Source organism: Canis lupus, chromosome 29 (genome assembly GCF_048164855.1).
Source record: "Canis lupus baileyi chromosome 29, mCanLup2.hap1, whole genome shotgun sequence".
Taxonomy (NCBI): domain Eukaryota; kingdom Metazoa; phylum Chordata; class Mammalia; order Carnivora; family Canidae; genus Canis; species Canis lupus.
In genome coordinates, this window is record NC_132866.1 from 21,364,081 (window position 1) to 21,375,403 (window position 11,323).

The 11,323-nt window shown below is 38.4% G+C and overlaps 1 non-coding gene across 1 annotated transcript; it reads right to left on the reverse strand.

Annotated features, from left to right (window-relative positions):
* Window positions 1-6,051: 6,051 nt before the first annotated feature.
* LOC140621252 (U4 spliceosomal RNA) lies at window positions 6,052-6,197 on the reverse strand. Its single transcript, XR_012020982.1, has one exon. It is a non-coding gene; the product is annotated as a U4 spliceosomal RNA (small nuclear RNA).
* Window positions 6,198-11,323: the final 5,126 nt, after the last annotated feature.

The window sequence follows — 11,323 nt, forward strand, 5'->3', positions numbered from 1 at the left end:
TTCATTTTTAAGCATCTCACAATAAAATAGCATGTGTCAGCTCAGGGAAAATAAGGATTTATTTCTACTTCTTCAGTTTCTTTTTTAAATTAACCCTTCTTTATAGCTGAAGTCAGTTTTTCTTCTTAAATCTCCAGCCCCATTCATGTCACAACCAAGTAAATTATTTGCAACACTTCAGAGAGAAAATGTGAATGCAAAGTTGCATCTATAAATGATTTTTCTTCCAATGTTTCATTAATTTAATCATATAAATAATTCATATTAACTGTAATAATAATATGTTTTTAAAAATAAAATAGGGGGATCCCTGGGTGGCGCAGCGGTTTAGCGCCTGCCTTTGGCCCAGGGCGCGATCCTTGGAGACCCGAGATCGAATCCCACGTCGGACTCCCGGTGCATGGAGCCTGCTTCTCCCTCTGCCTAGGTCTCTGCCTCTCTCTCTCTCTCTCTCTCTCTCTGTGACTATCATAAATAAATTAAAAAAAAAGACTTTTAAAAATAAAATAGAAATTACCCAGATATATCTACCCCAAGAGCTTCTTGTGTGTCTATACCAATTATTTATTGTTATAAATAAACCACTCCAAAATTTGACAAATTAAATGGATAACATTTATATTCCTGACAATTCTGTCATTTGGTTTGGGCTGGCAGGTTTGGAAGGAAGGGAGGAAGGAAGGAAGGAAGGAAGGAAGGAAGGAAGGAAGGAAGGAGAAAGAATGAAGAAAGAAGAAAGAAAGAGAAAGAAAGAAAGAAAGAAAGAAAGAAAGAAAGAAAGAAAGAGAAAGAAAGAGAGAGAGAAGAAAAGAAAGAAAGAAAGAAAGAAAGAAGAAGAAGAAGAAGAAGAAGAAGAAGAAGAAGAAGAAAGAAAGAAAGAGAAGAAAGAAAGAAAGAAAGAAAGAAAGAAAGAAAGAAAGAAAGAAAAAAGAAAAGAAAGAAAAGAGGCAGGCTTTAGAAACTGTTTACTGTTTAGAAAAAACAGAAACTGGATTTTTATTTTTATTTTTTAACTCATTTATTTATTCATGAGAGACACAGACTGATAGAGAGAGGTAGAGACATAGGCAGAGGGAGAAGCAGGCTCCATGCAGAGAGCCTGATGTAGGACCGGATCCCGGGTCTCCAAGGACCATACCCTGGGCGGAAGGTGGCGCTAAACTGCTGAGCCACCCAGGCTGCCCGAAAACATCTTTTTAATCTGTCATCTAACTAGCCACGAAACACAAAGAAGAATTTCAATAAATATATAATAAATTAATTTACCTCACATCCCATCGATAAAACATACCAAAGAGCACATCTAATTTAGCCATTTAAAATGTCTTCTTTGGTTTCATAAAAGCTGTAGATAACCCCAAATTCAGAGAAGTATTTTATTTCTAGGTAACACAGGTAAAGAGCAACTGTAGAAGTTAAATAAGCTTAATCTAATTGACCTATCTCTATTAGAGGTTAGAATTAATTCTAACAAGTAGTTTCATGTATAGCACATGAAAAATAAATCACAGAAAAATGAGAATTCAAGCCCTAAAGATTGGCATTTCTAGTTGTATGTCACGTTTAAATAAGACAGTATATCTAAAGAGCTAAAATTCTCTCTGAAAACAAAATAAACCATTATATTTATCCAAACATTTATCCCCTCAGTTCTTTATATGCTTCAAGACTTAGAAATTTGTTCAGGTTACGAAGACCACAAATAGGATGGTCTCTTCCACAGATGGTGCTGGGAAAACTAAATGTTCACGTGGAAAAGAATGAAGTTGGAACCTTACTTCACACCATATGCAAAATTAACTCAAAATGGAGTATACATAAGAGCTAGAATTACTAAACTGCTAGAGGAAAATATAAAGAAAAAGCTTAATAACATTAAATTTGGTCATGATTTCTTGGATATGTCACCATAAGCACAGACAAAAAAAAAAAAAAAGCAACGAGTGGGCAAATGGGACTATATCAAACTCAAACTCTTCTGGAATCAAATCAATACAGTGAAAAGGCAACCCACAGAATGGGAGAAGATATTTTCTAATCATATATATGGTAGGGGATCAATATCCAGAATATAAAGAGCTCCTAAAACTCAACAATAACAACAAAACAATTTAAAAATGGGCAAAAGAGTTGAACAGACTTTTTTTTTTCTCAAGGAAAGTATATAAATAGTCAGCAAGCATATGAAAAGGTGCTCAAAGTCACTAATCACTAGATAAATACAAATCAAAACTACAATAAAATAGCACCTCCTAACCATCGAGATGACTACAATCAAAAGCATATAAATAAAATTCAGAAAATAAGTTTTGGGAATGGCATGGAGAAATCAGAATCCTTGTGAATTCCTAATGGGAATGTAAAATGGTGCAGTCACAATGGAATATAGTATTGAAAGTTTCTCAAAAAATAAAGATAGAATTACTATATGATCAGCAATCATATTTTTGGGTTTATATTCAAGCAAATTCAAAGCAGAATCTCCACGAGATATCTGTACACCCATATTCATTTTAGCATTTTTCACAACACCCGCCAAGAGGGGGAATCACCCCAAATGTCCATGGATGGATGGATGAATAAACAAAATGTGATATATACACAAAATGGTATATTATTCAGTCTTAAAAAAGAAGGAAATTCTGTCTCCTTCTACAATATAGTTGTGTACATTGAGGACATTACACTATGTGAAATAAGCCAGCCACAAAATGACAAATACTATAAGCATCTACTCATATGAAGTATCCGAAGTAGTCAAATGCATAAAAGCACCAGATAGAATGGTGATTGTCAGGAACAGGGGAGCCCAAAACAGGGGGATGTTCAATAGAGAAAGAGTTTCAGCTTCACAAGATAAAAATTTTAGAGATTTAGGGGATCCCTGAGTGGCTCAGTGGTTTAGTGCCTGCCTTCGGCCCAGGGCATGATCCTGGAGTCCCAGGATGGAGTCCCATGTTGGGCTCCATGCATGGAGCCTGCTTCTCCCTCTGCTTCTCTCTCTCTCTGTCTCTCTGCCTCTCATGAATAAATAAATAAAATCTTAAAAAAAATTAGAGGTTTGTTATACAACAATGTAAATATACTTAAGATCACTAAACTAGCACTTAAAAATGGTTAATGTGGTAAATTTCATGTTATTTTTTTACTTTATTAAAATTAAAAAATATCAGTGTACACAAAAATTATCCACCATATTAGAATGTTATTTTGAAAAGAATTGCATGGAATATATTCTGTATTTGAATCAAAGTTATGTTCCTATTCATTAACTCAAAACCTCAGAGCTCTAGGGGGCATCTGGGTGGCACAGTCAGTTCAGGTTTTTTTAGCTCAGATCATAATCTCAGAGTATTGAGATCAAGTCTGATATAGGGCTCCATGCTCAGCAGGGAGTCTGCTTGAGATTCTCTCTCTCTCTCTTTCTATGTCTCTCTCTCTTCCCCCCACCTTCTCATCCCCCCCAACACACACACACCTTCTCTCAAAAAAAAAAAAAAAAAAAAAAAAAAACCTCAGAACTCTAAGTATAAGTCACTGACTGACACTTCTCTGGGGACCAGGTCTTCCACTAATTCAAAGCAAAATCTAGAATACTCTTTTCATGAAATAAAGGAAATTGACTCATACTTTTTTATTCTCTCCCAGATTTTCCTTTCCCCTCCTCTGGTCCTTCTCTCCCCATATCTCCTGGATACACGTTGCCCAGATTAACTGATCAGTTAATCAACTTGTATGTTGAGGATGTGCCTACCATGTACCTGGCATTGTTAAGATAAGAAATAGAGTAACCTGCTAGGTCGTACCTTATCAGGCTGGCAGGCCAGTCTCCAAGAGTTTCTGGAGACTAAAAACTCCTTATGGATAAAAGCTATGAGTTTCTCTTGCTGCAAAGGCATAAAAAGAGGCCACAGTACTGTGTGCAAGCTTTGCATATATGCAATGCTTGACCAAAGGACAACATTCTCCACCAGCTTAGAACAGACAAAAATCACATATTCCAGACAAAGTCTTCCTCCATAAGTGAACTGACCGCTTGGGAAAAGCCCTGACACTGTGGGCACACATGAGGATGTTTTTTAATGTAAGGGACAGAAACACTATGATTGACTTAAATGATGAACATATTTATTGTCTTGAATAATAAGAAGAGATGGAGAGGCAGGCAGTTCCTGAGTCATTAAATACATACCTTAATGACAGCATCATGGCCCAGGTTCCTCCTAACTTTTGGCTTTGCCAACTTTAATGTGTTGGCCCCTTCTATGGCCATAAAATGTAAGCTGCAATTCCAGCTGGCATTTGTGGATAAGCAATGTTGTTCCAAAAAATGGAGGTGTCTCCTTTTTGTTGTTGTTAAGATTTTATTTATTTATTTATTTATTTATTTATTTATTTATTTACTTACTTACTTATTTGTTTATTACAAGAGCGTGGGTGAGGGGAGGGGCAGAGGGCAAACTACCCACTGAGTGCAGAGCCTGCAGAGCTCTATCCCATGACCCATGAGATCATTACCTGAGCTGAAACCAAGAGTTAGACATTCAACTCATTGTGTCACCCAGGTGCCCCTGGAAGTGTGTCTTTTCATGGGTCTTTGTAAAAGATAAAAAGAAAAAAACAAAAAATAAACAGAAAAATCTCTTTCTCCTGAACACACCTTTAGCATATCTCTCCTCATATGGCAATCACATCTCAACACACTCATTGATAATAGAAATTGGATGACCCTATCTTGGCAGTAAACAATAATGTTTCCTGGGCTCTACCAATAAACCAGTTCTACAGTTTAAGATATATACAATTTTTTTTTCCTCTGGGACTCAACTTTCTTGTTTTCCCTATTGGGCTGTAGTACCTATTTTTAATCACACCTTTACTTGAAAAGCCTAATTCTATGTATTTGCTGACTGTAGGATTCTGGGCTAAATTTCAAAGGTTCAAAGGTGTTCAAAGGTGACTAAGTGACAGTTGTTACCTCTGAAGATCTTAAGTGACTAGGGAAAAAAAAAACAACAACAAAACATGCCATTGGATTAATGCTACTGATGCAAAACTGAGTAGCTAGTGGATCTTGAGACTAAAACTTAGATGAGATTAGAGACAGGAGGCATATAAAGAGAAAATAGTTTCTGAATGTCTACTCTGAGCATTAGATCACTGCCCTCCTGCTCCAAAAGCTAACAAGTTTTAGAATTTTCTGTAATTTGGAACAATAAAATTTCATGGAAAAAAATGTATGAACTGGAGAAGTCTTGAGTGTTTCAAAAATAGCCAGGGAAGATAAACTGATATTCTTTTGGAAGGGAAAAATATTCTTCATTGTAAAGTATTAGTTTCTATCAACAACCAGCACATTCAGGGGTTGGCATTTTCCTCCAATGTCAGCCCACATCATCTAGTTCCATAAAAATCTATCTAAGTGAGAATAGAAAGTGAGGATAAGTTAAGGAAATGTCACTTTCCTTGGACCCCCTGCAAGATGACTCCCCTACCATGTCACATGTGAGTTAATTGGCACAGATGGTTTTCATTAAATGTGTCATTTTCTGCACATCAGCTTAGGTTGTTTCATACAGGTGACTATAAGCTAGGCTGAGATGAGATGTGACGATGATAATGATGTTAAGAATGTCAACAATAGCAACATCTATAATTTATTGTTTCCTATATCACAAAAACACTGTGCTAAGAATGTTACATACATAAATTCTTTATAGTGTCACATGCACCCTGTTGAGGCTTGCTGAAGCTCTAAAGAATTAAATACCTTGCTAATAGAACTACGGCTTGTAAGTAGTGGGTCCAAACCCAAAGTCTATCAAACTATAGGCTGTGTCCTTTATTTTAGTATGATGTCATTACTCTACATCTTGTCTTGGAGTAACCCATGCATTTATAGTGTGCTGAACCCATGGCATATACCTAATAAGTATGAAGATTGTGGCAATGGAAAGCTGCCCACCCTTCTCTTACTGGCAGGGAGATTAGCACTTGTTTACTTGGAGAGCCTAAGGGGATTAGCTGGATGTTTAGCTCAGTTTAGATTAGGGCTTCTTAACCTCAGCATTATTGACATTTAAAGCCAGATTATTTGTTGTAAGGAACTGTCCAATGCATTGTAAAATGTTTTCAATTAGCAATAATCGTGCCTCCGATAAACCTCATTGGCTACGATACTGCCACTGTGCAAAGCTGTAAAATGTTTAGCAGTATTCCTGGCCTCTCTTACACTCTAGATGCCAGTAGCATCCCCTTCAGGTGTAACAACCAAAGACATCTCCAGACATTTCCAAGTGTTCCCTGTGAGGCAAAATCACATTCGGTTAAGAGACACTAGTATAGATCCTTGCAAAATAAGGTATTGATAAGGTAGAGGGACCAAACTGCTGTCTATGATTAGAACTATCAAATAATGCATTATTCTGAAATATGTCCTGTTCTTATGGATTAAATACATAATTCTGATTGATTAAAGAAAAAGACAAAGGCCAGACAAGATAAACTTTTCTAAGAATTGGATTAACTGAAGTTAAAGACCTAGCCATCTAGATTGGACATTGAATCAATGCCTGCTTCTTTAAAGAAGTTTAGTTCTGGGCCATGCTTAGGAACAAGCTGGTACAGTTGGCAAAAGGGGCTTGGCAGACCACTGGGCTGGCCACCAGCTCTCATCATCACATTCCCTTTGGCAACTATATGCTAGAGAGCAAGTCTTTAGGGAAGGACGTGAACAGGCATGCTTTTACTCTGTCTCATTTGGCATAATATACTGGTAAAGTAAAGAGTAAACAATAGGTCTTTGAGGTAGTCATTATTACTCCCATTTTAGCCAATATAAACTTGATATATAGAAAAGTTAATAGCTTCCCTCAAATTGCCAAACTAGCACATGGAGGAATAGAAATGAGAACACTCCAGTGCTTCAATTCAGGCTGCTTCAATTCAGTGCTATTCATAGTACTCAATAACCAACAACTGAATTCTTTCCATCAACAGGGAAGAAAATTAGGGAGTTATTAATCTTTTAAAAGTACATATAAGAACATTATATATTTCCTTAAGGAACATGAATAAACCTGGAACGAGCAGAAATAGACTACTCTCCAAAGGAAACAGGAAAACCACTTTACATCGGTCTTAACCTCCAGCTCTTGGGTTTCATGACTATCTTAAATATATTAGTAAATGTAAATTTGCATATATGTTTTCAGAACAATTATCAGCCCTTCTATCAGTCTTCTCAGGCCACCACTCTGCCTGGGTAGCTTTAACAATAGAAATTTGTTTTTTCAGGGTTCTAGATACTAAAATTCCAAGATTAAAGTGGCAGCATGGTCTATTTCTAGTCAAGACTCTTTCTGGCTTGCAGATATTTGCCTTATGGCTATATCCTCACATGGCCTTTCTTTGTGTGTTGGCTCAATAGAGAGAGAACTCTGGTGTTTTTTCTGATAACACTAATCTTCTTGGATCAGGGTTCCACATTTATGTCTTCATTTAACCTTTATTTCATTAGAGGCTCCATCCATCTCCAGATACACCCATACTGTGGATTAGAACATCCAACATAGGAACTTTAGAGGGACACAAATGTAACAGTCCATAGTTGTCATAACCTCCCATCAAGTTACATTGATAAGAAGGCATAGAATTCAAAGCCAGAGCAGTTATCCTGACTGTCCCTTGGAAACATTACTATATTATTTGCTCTTTGCAGTTTTTGTTTCTTTTTCCCACCTTTTATTAAAAAAAAAAAAATGGAAGGAAAGATTTCCCCTAACCTGAAGAAAATCTCTTCTTTCAAATAAACTTGAAGGACAAAGCCATCTAGACTTTCCCCTTTGTTCCCTTGGGATGGGTGGGACTGAACTGAAACCATGACATCTTTTGCAGAAAGCTGCAGAGATTCTACAGTAGGGGGCACACTCATTGCTTCCTAGGATGAGGCAGGTGGCATATATTATAGAGAGGGCTGCCGTACCATCATAGACAGTGGTGAGGTCTCAGACAAAGTGAAAAGTACATCATGTTTACAGAATACCTGAGAGGCAGTTCTGCTAACTCATTAGAGACACTGGGTCTGCAGTCAAACAAACTATTTTTGAATCTGGCTCTATTTACTATGTAGTTTTGGGTAGTTCTTTAATCACTTTGTGCCATAGTCAGTAAAGTATGAGCAAAAAGTCAATTAATACATATTTTGTACTGTTATATGTATTATATACTGTATTCTTACAATAAAGTAAGCTGGAGAAAAGAAAGTATTATTAAGAAAACAAAAGGATGAGAAAATACATTTATAGCACTATACTGTAAAGACTATATATAGGCAAAACACCCAGTGGTCTGGTGTATCTGCCTCTTGCTTCAAAAGTGTTTGGAGGGAACAGACCCAGGGATGTCCCTTCTTCCATCTTCCAACCTCCCTATATACAACCTCTTTTCCCATCATAACCTTTGGAACCATCTTCTCAGCCAGAGAACACCATTATTTGAGCTTATTGGGTTTTTTTACTTTTTAAAAAATTTTTATTTATTTATGATAGTCACAGAGAGAGAGAGAGAGAGAGGCAGAGACAGGCAGAAGCAGGCAGAAGCAGGCTCCATGCACCGGGAGCCCGACGTGGGACTCGATCCCAGGTCTTCAGGATCGTGCCCTGGGCCAAAGGCAGGCGCTAAACCACTGCGCCACCCAGGAATCCCCTATTTGAGCTTATTGTTGATCAACCATGAGCTCCCAGATTCCTGAGAATTACTCCACTGTAGTAGAGTTGCTGTCAAGCCACTGGTCAACATGCATCTGCATACCTCCCACACCCACCTTGCTCTGGGCGTTTATTTCCACTGCAGCAATGTGGCTCCAGATAGCTGGGCCACATCTTTCTGGAGTTGGGAAGACAGGTGAAAGGGTGCCAGAGTCTCTTAAAGATGCAAAAACAGCCTGGTGGCAATGCCACCCTCCAGGATGTACAGAAGCTGTCCCAAGATGAGTAGGGTAAAGCCATGGACTCCATGAAGGCTGCCATAGTTCTGAGAAAGAACCTAAACCAAGCCCTTTTGGATCTGCATGCTCTGGGTTCCGCCAGCACAGACACCCATTCCTGTGACTTCCTAAAGAACCACTTCCTAGATGAGGAATACTAATTGAAAAGATTAGGACCACCTGACATGTCCTCAGGCTAGCAGGCCCCCAAACTAGGCTAGGCGAGTATGTTTTTGAAAGACCCACTGTGTCAAACTTGACCAGGAGTCCTCAGAGCCCAGCAACCCTTTTGAGGTGCCTCTGGCATTCCACTCAGTGTCAGAGCTTCTGTCTAAACCTGTACCTATAGCCACTAGGCAGCTTTTTTAAATAATAAATTTATTTTTTATTGGTGTTCAATTTACCAACATACAGAATAAGACCCAGTGCTCATCCCGGCAAGTTCCCCCCTCAGTGCCCGTCACCCATTCAACCCCAACACCCGCCCTCCTCCCCTTCCACCACCCCTAGTTCATTTCCCAGAGATAGGAGTCTTTATGTTCTGTCTCCCTTTCTGATATTTCCCACACATTTCTTCTCCCTTCCCTTATATTCCCTTTCACTATTATTTATATTCCCCAAATGAATGAGAATATACACCGTTTGTCCTTCTCCGACTGACTTACTTCACTCAGCATAATACCCTCCAGTTCCATCCACGTCGAAGCAAATTGTGGGTATTTGTCGTTTCTAATGGCTGAGGAATATTGCATTGTATACATAGACCACATCTTCTTTATCCATTCATCTTTCAATGGACACTGAGGCTCCTTCCATGGTTTGGCTATTGTGGACATTGCTGCTAGAAACATCGGGGGGCAGGTGTCCCAGCGTTTCATTGCATCTGTATCTTTGGGGTAAATCCCCAACAGTGCAATTGCTGGGTCGTAGGGCAGGTTTATTTTTAACTCTTTGAGGAACCTCCACACAGTTTTCCAGAGTGGCTGCACAAGTTCACATTCCCACCAACACTGTAAGAGAGTTCCCTTTTCTGCGCATCCTCTCCAACATTTGTGGTTTCCTGCCTTGTTAATTTTCCTCATTCTCACTGGTGTGAGGTGGTATCTCATTGTGGTTTTGATTTGTATTTCCCTGATGGCAAGTGATGCAGAGCATGTTGGCCATGTCTATGTCTTCCTCTGTGAGATTTCTCTTCATGTCTTTTTCCCATTTCATGATTGGATTGTTTGTTTCTTTGCTGTTGAGTTTAATAAGTTCTTTATAGATCTTGGATACTAGCCCTTTATCTGGTATGTCATTTGCAAATATCTTCTCCCTTTCTGTAGGTTGTCTTTCAGATTTGTTGACTGTATCCTTTGCTGTGCAAAAGCTTCTTGTCTTGATGAAGTCCCAATAGTTCATGTTTGCTTTTGTTTCTTTTGCCTTCGTGGATGTATCTTGCAGGAAGTTACTGTGGCCGAGTTCAAAAAGGGTGTTGCCTGTGTTCTCCTCTAGAATTTTGATGGAATCTTGTCTCACATTTAGACCTTTAACCCATTTTGAGTTTATCTTTGTGTATGGTGAAAGAGAGTGGTCTAGTTTCATTCTCCTGCATGTGGATGTCCAATTTTCCCAGCACCATTTATTGAAGAGACTGTCTTTCTTCCAATGGATAGTCTTTCCTCCTTTATTGAATATTACTTGACCATAAAGTTCAGGGTCCACTTCTGGGTTCTCTATTCTGTTCCATTGATCTATGTGTCCGTTTTTGTGCCAGTACCACACTGTCTTGATGACCACAGCTTTGTAGTACAACCTGAAATCTGGCATTGTGATGCCCCCAGATATGGTTTTCTTTTTTAAAATTCCCCTGGCTATTCGGGGTCTTTTCTGCTTCCACACAAACCTTAAAATAATTTGTTCTAACTCTCTGAAGAAAGTCCATGATATTTTGATAGGGATTGCATTAAACGTGTATATTGCCCTGGGTAACATTGACATTTTCACAACATTAATTCTGCCAATCCATGAGTATAGAATATTTTTCCATCTCTTTGTGTCTTCCTCAATTTCTTTCAGAAGTGTTCTATAGTTTTTAGGGTATAGATCCTTTACCTCTTTGGTTAGGTTTATTCCTAGGTATCTTATGCTTTTGGGTGCAATTGTAAATGGGACTGACTCCTTAATTTCCCTTTCTTCAGTCTCATTGTTAGTGGATAGAAATGCCACTGACTTCTGGGCATGATTTTGTATCCTGCCACACTGCCGAATTGCTGTATGAGTTCTAGCAATCTTGGGGTGGAGACTTTTGGGTTTTCTATGTAGAGTATCATGTCATCTGCGAAGAGGGAGACTTTG